Raw genomic sequence first — 12,929 nt, 5'->3', positions numbered from 1 at the left:
ACCCTCAAATGAATGCTCATTGACTGAAAGATAAGGGGCTCCTTACAAAACTGAACGTGGTTGTAACAACTATGCAAAATTCAAAGCCCACACTATCTCTCCACAAAAAGCACAAAGAAAGTAAAGACGTTGACGTAGTCCTAGATTACGGTGATTAGTTTCAGATCTATGAGTTTAAAGTTGTGGGTACTTTTAGATAACTGAATGAGTAAGGCAACTAGAGCAGGATAAAAGAATGCAGTGATTTGCTTGCTATTATTTATGATAGTTTTGTGATGAGACTCCTCTTTTTCCAGGATCCTATATAAAATGTAGACAAATGTTGACATTGGGAATCTGCTTGTATTTTATTTTGACACATTTTGTCATCTCTAGTTTAATAGGTGTAGGAAATCTCCTGAGACTTATTGATTCTGAGTGAAGTAGGATGAAAAAAAAACTCATTTGCAAGGGAAATACTTGACACAGTGAATCAGGTAGCATTTATGCAAAATTCAAAAAACTGAATTGTGTCTACTGTAGTCTTTTATAAATATTTATGATGCTAATTACAGAAATTTGTCCTAGTTTGCTAGGGAATAGGCTAACCAAATCTCATTAGAAAAACAAAATTCAGTAGGCAGAATCTTATTATATCTATAAACTAAGACTGGGATAATATTTGAAAGTCTTACCTTAAACATTCTTATATGCATTATCTGAGAGTATTAACTGAAAAGAAAAATATCTGAATGCATGATAGCAGATATAAACACTCATGCCAAATATTTTAGAATGCCAAGTCTGTCATTTCGATGATCCTTGACCAAGGCAGAGTCACTGAACATGAAATTCTTATCTTGCCTCTGATTTATATTAAATGATCTTAGAATTGTTGTCAGTGTGTTTCTTCCTCCAATTAATCAGTTTAGCATCATTTCAATATTTAAAGAAAATGGTGATTTTTTAAAAAAATTCATCTCTTGTAGTTTTAAATAGCATCATCAAAAACCAAAAAAGACTACACATCAAATGGGAGGAAACATTTGCAAATCTTCTTTTTAATAAAGGAATTGTATGAGAACACATAAAGAACTCTCACAACCCAATAACAGAAAAGGCAATTCACACCACTTAAAAATGGAAAAAGGTTTGCATGGATATTTCTCCAAAGAAATATTTGGGCAGTTTTCCTAAAGGCCAGTTATAGAATTAGCTCATGACTAATAATTCCACTTCCAGGTTTGTACCACAAATAAAAAGATATGTTCTCACAAAAACATTTGCGTAAGTATTCATAGCAGCATTATTCATTATTGTGAAAATCTCCCAAAGTGGAAACACACCAAATTCCCATCCACAGATGAATGGATAAACAATCATACAATAGAAAATTATCCATCAATATAAAGGAATGAAGTACTGAGATATTCTGGAACATGGATAAACCTCAAAAAATCATCCTAAGTGGGGCGCCTGGGTGGCTCAGTGGTTGGGCCGCTGCCTTCGGCTCGGGTCGTGGTCTCGGGGTCCTGGGATCGAGTCCCGCATGGGCTCTCTGCTCGGCGGGGAGCCTGCTTCCTCCTCTCTCTCTCTGCCTGCCTCTCTGCCTACTTGTGATTTCTCTCTGTCAAGTAAATAGATAGAATCTTTAAAGGAAAAAAAAAAAATCGTCCTAAGTGGAAAAAAAAGCCGGTCACTAAGGGCCACATATTGTACGACTCTTATCAGTATGGAATGCTCAGAATGGGCAACTCCATAGAAACAGAAAGATTAGCAGGTTGCTTAGGGCTAGACAGAGAGGTGAATGGAGAATGATGCCCAATGGGTGGCCTTTTTCTTTCTGGAGTGATGAGTATGTTGTAAAATTAGATTATGGGGGTGGTTGCATGACTTTGTAAAAACAATGAAAACCAATGAATTATGCACTTAAAACAGGAGAACCTAAATCATATCTCAAGCTGCTAAAAATGTGTGTCTTGATTTTTCTATGTTTGTATAATTCTTGGTTACTTTTGGTTACTCTTAATTTTTTGTTTCTTGCTTTTTTTCTTTTTTTTTTAATGTACTTTCATTTTTCATATGGAAGTAATCCAACCAAAACCTACTGTTGGATGAAAACTCACTTATTGACACCTTGAAGAAAAATATCTATAGGAGAAGCTCAATAAGGAATATCACTTTGGGGATTCCATGTTAGCCTAAGAAATAATAATTTTCTATATTCATATTGAACTTGTGGACTTTTTTGTATGTATCGTGCCTAAAGGTTATAGATGTGTTTGATTTAGGCAAGAATATTAAACTAAAATTGTAGGTTTCAGCTATTCAGAAAGAGTACCTATTAAAGGTTTAAGCTCTGCTGAGTTATAGCTTGAAAGCTAGTGAAGGTAAGGACAGGACCCTAGGGTATCTCAAAAACCTCTTTAATAAAATCCATCTGCTGAAATCATAGAAAGGAAAAAAGAAGAAAAGGAGAGTAATATGGAAATGGGTACAAATTGTAACACAGAAATACAGGTATTTCTGAATATCAGGTATTCTCCTTGAGAGAGAAAGTACCGAGTTAAAAAGAAGAGGAAAGGGAGGAGGATGAGGAGGAGAAGGAGAAGGAAGTGGGGGACCAGGGTGAAGAGGGTGAGGAGGAGAAGCAACTACTGCTGAAAAACAACCACCACAACAAAACAACTCACTTTAACATTAGTCACAAGATGCATAGGTAGTAGAACGCATAGGTTAGAAACATAGTTTGAAATCAGGCCACCTGTGTTCAATTCTACCTCCCTTAATAACAGTAACTTAATGGAGTTACTTAATTTCTCTTTTCCTGGGTTTCCACCTGTGAATATCATGGAATAGTGTTATTAGACAGGACTCTATGACTATAACCATAGGAAAACCACATAAACTCACTGACATATAAGGGAGTAAGTAGAGCAATGGCCAAGATTCCTTTCAGTTCTCAAGTATAGGGCATCTGCTTTTTTGTTTGTTTGTTTGCTTTGTTTTGTTTGTTTTTTAGGATTTCATTTATTTATTTGACAGAGAGAGATTACAAGTAGGCCGAGAGAGAGCAGGGGGTGGAGGCGTGGGAAGCAGGCTCCCTGCTGAGCAGAGAGCCCCATGAAGGGCTCCATCCCAGGACCCTGGGATCATGACCTGAGCGGAAGGCAGAGGCTTAACCCACTGAGTTGCCCAGGAACCTCTGCTTTGTTTTTAAATTAAAGTCTAGTTATAACAGTTTCATCTATAGCCTTACCTGGAACTGGTCAATATTAAACATCTGAATTCTAATGCTGTTCTCAGAGTTGCAGTGGCCTGAGCAACCCTCAAGAGACCACCAATGAGGAAAATGCCCAGGAGAAAGACCCAGAGAAACATCATCTATCTGGAATGGCTTTTTCACAGATCAAATCGAGGACACTATTAAGAGGATGAAAGTGGGTCCAGTGGCCATTTTCTAACACACACACATTTTCCTCCAGATCTATAATCAAAGACCAACCTGGGTCCTGCTGGAGGGGATTGTGCAGAAGTTCTGATCAGTTGGGTTTAAGTAAGAGAGCCTGTTCTGGTGGGCCTGGCATAATCAGTGAAGACCCTTTAAAAGACTTTGACATTCCCCTGACTGTATTCCAACTACTGGTCTAAAATTTGTTTTCCCTTTCCAGGATCTTCCTTTTCTGAGTCTTCAGCCAATACACAAAGGAGTTTCAGTCTGCTGAGTCTTTTCTTCTTGAATTTCTGCTCTATGGAGTTCAAACCTACCTCATCAGTTCCAACAATCATATACACCAGTTCCTTGCAGTTCCTCTGTCTCTCTCTGTCTCCCTCTCTCTGCATAGATACTCAGACAGACAAATACATACTAAATGCTTTTGTTTGCCCATACAAGGCTTTTCTAAGAGGTCTGGAGAGTGCTTTTTTCTCCCTCTTTTACCCAGTTTCCTAATTGATCTGTTCATGGCAACCATTTCCTTCATAGCCTTACAAAGCCCCGGGCTTAGTCTGTTGTAGCATCCAAGCTAATGAAATTCTAATTGAGACAATAAGTAAGAGAAGATAGAATAATAAAAAAGGCCAAAAAACCCCTATACACCAACAAAGTAAAAGCCAACAGATACAAATTCAAATCTCCTTATAAATCTAAATTTCCTCCCTTAGCTATGTATGTGAAGCCTTTGCACGTACCATCAGAGTTCCTAAGGCAACTGTGAGCAGTGGGAAGGAGAGACGTTATCCAAGTTTACCTCATTTTATTGTGCTCCCCCTATAATGTTTGCAGACTGTGGGGGTTTTTTGTTGTTTGTTTGTTTTTTTTCTTTACAAACTGAAAGTTTGTAACCTGGAACCCCGCAACCCTGCATCGAGCAAATCTATTAATACCATTTTTGCAACAGCATCTCCCCACTTTGTAGCATTCTGGAAATTTTCACAATATTCCAAATTTTTCACCATTATATTTGCTATGTAATCAATGATGTCTGATGCTGCTCTTGCAATTGTTTTAGGGCTCTACAGATCATGTCGACACAAGATGGTTGGTTTAAGTGATAACCGTGTGCTCTGAATGTTCCGCTGACTGGCTGCTCCCCCATCTCTATCCCTCTCCTCAGGCCTCCCCATTTCCTGAGACACAATGATTTTCAAATCAGGCCAATTCATCATCTGACAATGGCCTGTATGTGTTCACATGTAAGGGAGTCACACGTCTTTCACTTTAAATCAAAAGCTAGAAATAATTAATTAGTTTGGTGAGGAAGACATGTCAAAAGCCAGGACAGACTGAAACCAAGATGCCTCTTGTGCCAAACAGCCAAGTCAGGAAGGCAAAGAAAAGGTTCTTGAAGGAAATTAAACACATGAATGGTAAGAAAGCAAAAGAGCCTTATTGCTGATATGGAGAAAGTTCTAGGGGTCTGGAGAGAAGATCAAACCAGCCACACCAATCTCCCTAAGATCATTCATGAAGGTGGCTACATAAACAACCCCTCTTCAATCTCAATGAGAAGTCTTACACTGGAAGAAGATACCATCTAAGAATTTGATAGCTTGGGAGAAGACAGTGCTTGGCTTCAAAGCTTGAAAAGAAAGGCTCTCTCATTGGGAGCTAATGAAGCTGATGGCTTGAAGTTAATGTTCATTTACCATTTCAAAAATCACAGGACCTTTACGAACTGCACTAAACCCATTGTGCCTGAGCTCTATAAATGGAATGACAAAGCCCAAATGACAGCACATCTATTTACAACATGGTTTACTGAATATTTTAAGCCCATTTTTGAGAACTACTGCTCAGGAAAAACAAACTCTTTTTCGAACTGCTACTGTTCAGTGACAATGGACCCGACAACTCTGATGGAGGATGGAGAACAAAATTAATGTTACTTCTATGCCAACTAACATGACATCCATTCTGCAGTCCATGACTCAGAGAGTAATTTCAACTTTCAAGATTTATTATTTAAGAAATACATTTTGTAAAGCTATAGTTGCCACAGAGAGGCTTCCTCTGATGAATCTGGGCCGAGTAAATTGAAAAATCTTCTGGGAAGGATTCACCACTCCAGATGCCATCAAGAGTATCGGTGAGTCATAGAGGTCAAAATACCAGTATTCACAGGCGTTTGGAAGAAGTTGATTCCAACCCTCAAGGATGACTTTGAGGGGTTGAATACTTCAGTGAAGGGAGTCACTGCAGATGTGGTGGAAATGCCAAGAGAGGAATTAGAAGTGAAGTCCAGAGATGTGACTCAACTTCTGCAATCTCTTGATCAAAGTAGAACAAATGAAGAGTTGCTTTTTATGGATGAACAAAGCAAGTGGTTTCCTGAGCTGGTACAGATGCTGTGGAAATTGTTGAAATGACAACAAAGAATTTAGAGTGTTTCATTAGCTTAGTTGGCAAAGCAGTAGCTGGGTTTGAGAGGATTGACTCCAATTTTGAAAGAAGTACTAGTGTGGGTAAAATGCTATCAAAAAGCATTGTGTGCTACAGAGAAATCATTTGTAAAAGGAAGAGTCAATTCATGCAGCAAACTTCACTGATGTCTTATTTTAAGAAAAGGCATAACCACCCCAACCTTCAGTAACTACCAACTGATGGGTCAGCTGCCATCAACATCTTTCTGAAAAGAATGCCTTGGGATTTCGATAAGAATTGCACTGAATCTGTAGATCACTTTGGGTAGTATGGGCATTTTACCAATATTAAGTATTTCAATCCATAAATAAGGGATGTCTTTCCACTTAGTATTTTTGTCTTTAATTTTTCTCAGCAATATTCTATAGTTTTCAAGGTACAGATGTCTTATCTTCTTAGTTAACTTTATTCCCATTATATTATTTTTGATCCTATTATAAGTGAGTAAGAATATAAAAGCCATACAAATCAGGAAGGAAGAAACAAAGTTCTTTGTGTGTGCAGATGACATGATATTACTCATTCAAAACCCTTAAGACTCTGCGCACACACACACATGCACATCTGTTAGGACCTGTAAACTGAGTAAAATTGCAGGATATAAAATCAGTTCTGTTTCAATATAATAGTAGTGCACTATTCAAATAAAGAAAATAATCTCTTTCAGTTTTAAGTATTTATATTAATTTTCTTTAGAGCACATGTAAGAGTTTCTAGTGAGGAATGTTCTGGAAAACAATGGATTCTGAAACTCTTGGACTGCCTATGGAAAATGTTTTGTTTTTAAGCAGAAAAAAAAAAGTGCTGTCTCTTCACCTAGAAAAGCATTATGGAAGCCACAACTTATGGGAGTCAGGATACTGTTCAGAGAAGAGCTACAAAGATGATTCACATTTGGAATACAGGAGTCATTCAGAGATTAAAGGGACAGAGATCCTTAAGTCTTGAGGCAGATTGCTTACTGAGAGTCCTCAAATATATGAGGGGTTTCTATGCAGAGGATGGTGACCTTCTGTTTTCCTTATTTCTTTTTCCCCTAAAAACAGGACCAAAGAAAGTGGACTAATGCTGGGTGAGCTAGATTAAAAATAAATAAAATTGTCTTGGTAGCCAGCATTGTTAATCACTGAAATTCAGGCTACAGATTCTCTTTCTCTGCGGGCTGATGAAAAGTAAATGGTTTTGGTTCAACCTAAAGATAAGCTAATGAAAGTTGATTTCTGATGGCTCTTATCAAGGTTCATTAATAGAAAAGAAGTGTTTAAATGAACTTTTGAAGAAATCACATGTCTCTTCAAAATAGCTTGCAAATTGAATTCAGGGACAACAAGTGACAGGTACCTCATGGTTCTAAAGGGGCATTTTGGGGTCCTGTATTGTAATGAATGAAGCTGAAATCTATGAACTCTGATTTGCTACAGATTTAACTTTGGAAAACTCTAAAAATGATCCCTAAATTAAAAGATACACTTAAAGGAAGAAGTGTGCACATTTTACCTTATATATTATGGAAAGTGTTCACATTTCTTTTTTTTTTTTTAATTTATTTAGTCAGAGAGAGAGAGAGAGTGAGCACAGGCAGACAGAGTGGCAGGCAGAGTCAGAGGGAGAAGCAGGCTCCCCGTGGAGGAAGGAGCCCGACGTGGGACTCGATCCCAGGACGCCGAGATCATGACCTGAGCCGAAGGCAGCTGCTTAACCAACTGAGCCACCCAGGCGTCCCAGTGTTCACATTTCTATAGAATTTTTTAAAAGTATTTTCTAAGTTTGCATCTAACGTATTGTCACAAATAAAATAAATGCTCTTTAAAAAACAAATCCAACAACTGCATGGATTAAAAAGAAGATACATAATTATTGTTCTTGAGAATCCAAAATCCAGGAATGAATCAGATTAGCAAATACTTCATTGCAACAGGATTAAAAAAACAAAACAAAACAAGAATGTGTTTCTAGAAATACACCAAGAACTGCAATTATGTAAAAGATGGAGTTTGGGAAAATATTCAAACTGGGTTTTAAAGCATGGGCAGGAGTTTTTCAAATACATTAGGGAGTGTCATCTAGGCAGGGAAAAACCATGGAGGCATGGAAGAGAGACAGAAATCGGCATGCCAAAGAATATAAAAAATTCAGCATTCCAGGAAGGTAGTGATCAAGTAAGGGGAGCAGAATAACATTAGAGCCAGACTATAAAAATGCCAGGTGAATTGTTTGGACTTTACAATGTTCAGTGAAAATTCATGTGCCAAGGAGTTGCCTTGGCCTCAAATGTGGAGTTGAGAAGATGATTCTACTACAGGTTTCTCAAGGATGAGACTCTGAGAACGAGAATACCAGGTATTGTGGAACCAGTAAAATCTACCGTGTATCTCCTGAGTAACCCAATGAACCTTTCCAGAAGAGTTCTAAGAAAGGCCAATGACCTCGCCCCCTTCTTATGCACCAATGGCTTCTCAAAATGCTCAAGACAATAACGCCAACTATTCTGCTAGAATGGAGAAGAAAACAGTCCGATCGACGAAAATCTATGCTCGCTGCACAGGACACTGGAAAATGGCAGCATATTTTTTAAATCCCACAGAAAGAGGAGATGTACTTGGGCAGAAAGTGTAAGGGTGCTTCCTTGACATGCACAGCTGCCTTACAGACTGTCGTCCTCTTGACAGGATACAGCAGACTGACATTCCCCACATGAATATTTCATAGCAAAACTGTGACTCTTACCAACAAAGGGGGCAGGGAGTTGGTGAGGAGGGTGGTGAGAGATGTTTCCAGTCGTCTTGCCACTGGATAAATACCCTCCAGCCAAAGGCTAACTCTGAGTGACAAAACTCTTCACAGGAAATGTTTGTCACCTAAGGGTTCTGACAAGTCCCTGATTTTCAAATAATCACCAAGCGCTTTTCTTTAGCTCTTAAATGCTGATGTAGAAAACTGTGAGAGAGAATCTGAATGGTCTTCTGGTGCTTCTGTCATAAAAGAAACAAAACCCTGCTGATTTTAGGAGTTAGTTCAACTTTATGGATTTAGGAAATAGTAAGCCTCAGGACTAAAGATCACTGACCTGCTATGCTTCTGTATAGAACAGTTACTAGGGAAGACTAGGAAGAAATAATTATAGGGACATGTTTGAGGGTAAAAATATGAAACATTTTGCGTCTAGGGTAAACTTTCAATCATCTGCCTTATAAGGTAGATGGAATGACTCTTCTTGGAGTCATGCTCAATTGTTTTAAATAGTGTAATAAAGAAAATCTTTTAAAACCCTTTCTGGGAGGAATTAAACAAGCAAACAAACAAACTGTTATAAATCAGCAAACTTAAAGAGAGAAAAGACCAGGTTAGGCAGGTCCTTCGTATTAATCCGAGAATTCTACCTTAAAAGAGAAAGTCCACACTGTCCCACCTGAATTGTAGTATGAGGTAATTTCAAAATTTCTACTTCTTCATCGCAGTTTTATCATTTCTTCAAGAACTATGATTTTCCAGAATACTGTGAATCTACATTTATGTGTAAGTAAAAAGTCATTTATTTTTATCTAACTTTATATGTTGGATACTAGAAAATATTCTAGTATTCTAGAATTTATTGTGAGAAAGATATGGAAACAATAGAAAAATGTGGTGGTTTTCAAGTGATATGGGGTGAAAACACATGATTCTAAAGTTATTATTATATATATATATATACACACAGAAAATCTTGTTTTATTTTTTTTACTATGATCATTGCCACAATAAATCCATAACATTAAAATAAAATATGTGCACACACTTAAACTCACTAATTTTGTAACTCTCTTCTGATTTCAAAGCATGAAATACCTATTTAGCCAGAAAGTGTACTTTCTTCAAATTATCATTCTGATTCACTGAGGGTCTTTGTCATTGTAAATTTTCTAAATAATTATCTTAATTCACTGATTTTCTAGGTTATGGGTACAATAAATTGAGATGTGGTACATATTCCTCAGCTAGAGAAAAAAAATCATTTTTGAAAGTATCATACAAAATAAAGTTTATTTCCTTCTCCGATCGTTACTCAGTACATGGCAACACACTTCTTTTGAGTGTAATACCGTCTAAAATGTTAATGCCTGCACTTGAGAAATATGAAGCACAGAAAAAAAAATGTTGCCCATTCAAATTGTAAATATCCTTTGTTTTATTTCGTTATCTGGCTGTCAGTATCACATTGATCTAAAGTTATTTTTGAGCATATTTACTTGTGTATATAGATAAAGAGTTTCAGTCATTAATCAAATGTGTCATATTACAGCTAAGGCCAGAGGATGCTTTCCTTTGATAAAATATCTACAGTTTCAAGAAAAAAAGATGCTGTGATTGTAAAAACCTTACCCATTTTTAAAATCAGAGATGGGATTTAGTTCCAGATAAATAGACTTAAAACTATATACTGTAGCCTTTTAGTTAGGTTATTCACAATTACTTACTTTTCTAATGAATAGTCAAGAAAGATCTAGCTTGTATGTACTAAATTTAGGATTTATAGAACTTGGAGATACATAAACACACAGAGACACATATATAAACAATGGAATATTATGCAGCCATTAAAAGTTGAGATCTTGCCACTTGCAATATGGATGCACCTTGAGGTATTTTATGCTAAGTTAACTAAGACTGAGAAAGACAAATACCTTATCATTTCACTCACTTGTGGAATCCTCCCAAATCCCAAATGAATAAAGAAACAAAAAACAAAATCAGACCTACAATTACAGAGAACAAATCTGTGGTTCCCACATGGAAGGGTGTTGGGGAGGGAAAAATGTGTCAAGGGCAGTAGGAGCTACAGATTGCCAGTTGTGGAAGTTATGGGAATAAATGATATGACAGAGGGAATATCATAATAATGTGATATTATGGTATCGTAATAGTATTGGATGGTAATAGATAATAGCTGCATTTGTAGTGGGTACAGCAAAATGTATAGAGTTGCTGAATCACTAGACTATATACTTGAAACTAATGTAACATTGTGTGTCAAATTTAAAAAAATTAAAAATAATATTCTTTTAATGAGTTAAATTACTCTGAACACAGTTCCAGATTGATTACTCCTGTCTGGTTTTGTTCACCCTCAATAACCATTTCTACATCCATCATCTTGAACTGTGAGTCCATGGTCTGGTTTATTGGCAAATGCCTACATGGTTCCTCTGTCTTACAAACCTTGCTCTTCTAGGGCCTAGTCTTATGTTACTGAGGATAATTCATCAGTCTTATGTTACCGAGGATAATTCATCAAGTGGAATCTTAGGTTTCACAATTATGTCCGTGAGGTCCTCATTTTAAAAGAGCAGAAAACCAGTGAATTTGCTTTTGCATTTTGTTCAAGCAAATGGATTATAAAATTAAAAATGCATAAGAATTCCAATCAAAAAATGCATAGGAATAGATCTAGGTAGACATTAGTTGGTTAAAACTCAAGCTTTTAATATGTCAACCATGTTACATATCCTTATTTTGTTGCCATCTTGCTTCCTCTTCCCTGCTGAAGACCACAAACCCCTCAGGCAGAGAACAGAGTGATAAGCAGCTCTATAAAGCTACTGTCTGAAAATAAAGATTAGCTGAGAAAAAGAGAATATCCTGATTATTTTGTGTTTGAACCATCACTATTTACAAACTGATTAATGTGCCCCAGAAAATCAAACGTTGACCATACTCACTTCATTATGGGGTAGGGTGGGGAGCAGTGGTAGATATCCATCAAACCTAGTCCTCAATTACTTGGGTGAACTGTGATCAAAACTTCCTTTTCATTTCAATCACCAACTCACTCAATAGGCCTAGGAATATATGCTATGCAAAACAGGCAGTGCCAAGACCTAACATGCCCACCCCAAGTACTTTTCACAAAAGGATGTCCGCCGAGAAGGAGAAACTTCACTCATTCTTTCCAAAGCCATAGCTAAACATTATAAGACTCTAATTTCACAGGATTCTCATTTCTACTGAAGGTCTAAGTATCTTTGACATCTTTATAGCTTTACTCTTTGCTACTGACGATACTGGAGAGATATTTTATATACATTGTCTTAGAAGATTTGCTGCCATTTTGTCCTTGCCAATTCTATGTCTCTATACCTTCTTGATTTTCTGACTAGAGAATTCAACTTCAGTATCAGCACTCTTTGAAAAATGGATCTTTCTAATCCTCTATTGGGTCACTGTGGAAGAACCCAAATTTTTTTCTATCTTTTGTGATTTTTTTGGCTACTTGGGGGTATGATTATATCTGTCTTATAAAAATAAATAAATGCATAGAGACTTTTGGTATGAATATAGCTATCTATATCAATTCTCTGCATCCACACTTGTTCCTCCTCTAAATTACAAAAAGGCAATAAAGATCACTTCTAAACACCCCATATTCAATAAAAGTAAAAGAGAAATATACTATTTATATAACGAATGTACGTGTACTGACTGTAGGTCAGTGGGATTTGGCAGAAGCTGTGTAAGAGGAAGAAAAAACAAAGCAGAAAGAAGCCCAGCAGTAGCAGTTCTTTGAAGACTGAAAAATATATCCTGAAAGAGGCATTCATTCAGTAAGTGCAAAAGTTATATAACTTGTATGCAGGCCAGCAGCAGAAACTTCCCAGGCAAGTTTTAGAAATATATTACATATCAAAATCTATGCATGGCCAAGATGAATGTACATCTCACACACACACACACACACACACACACACACACACATCCATATGCACATACGCAATGCACATCCCATGTATATTCTTGCTATACTCCAAACACATAGAACACCGACTGCCAATATGGAAATGTTTGTTGAGTACATACTTGAATCCTATCGAAAAAAAATGTAGCAAATACCTAGCAGAAAGGAAACAGAAATGGGTTTTATATATATTTAATGATGTTTAATCCCTAATCATAGCAAGACAAATTATTCCATCTTTAATCTATTAAATTGGCAAAAATCCAAATACTTGATAAAACTTCCTATTGGTAAAGCTATGAAGAAAGTTATCAT

Source organism: Mustela nivalis (assembly GCF_964662115.1).
Source record: "Mustela nivalis genome assembly, chromosome: 3".
Lineage (NCBI taxonomy): Eukaryota > Metazoa > Chordata > Mammalia > Carnivora > Mustelidae > Mustela > Mustela nivalis.
The sequence above is the reverse complement of the archived record's forward strand: the minus strand, read 5'-3'. Positions refer to the sequence as shown.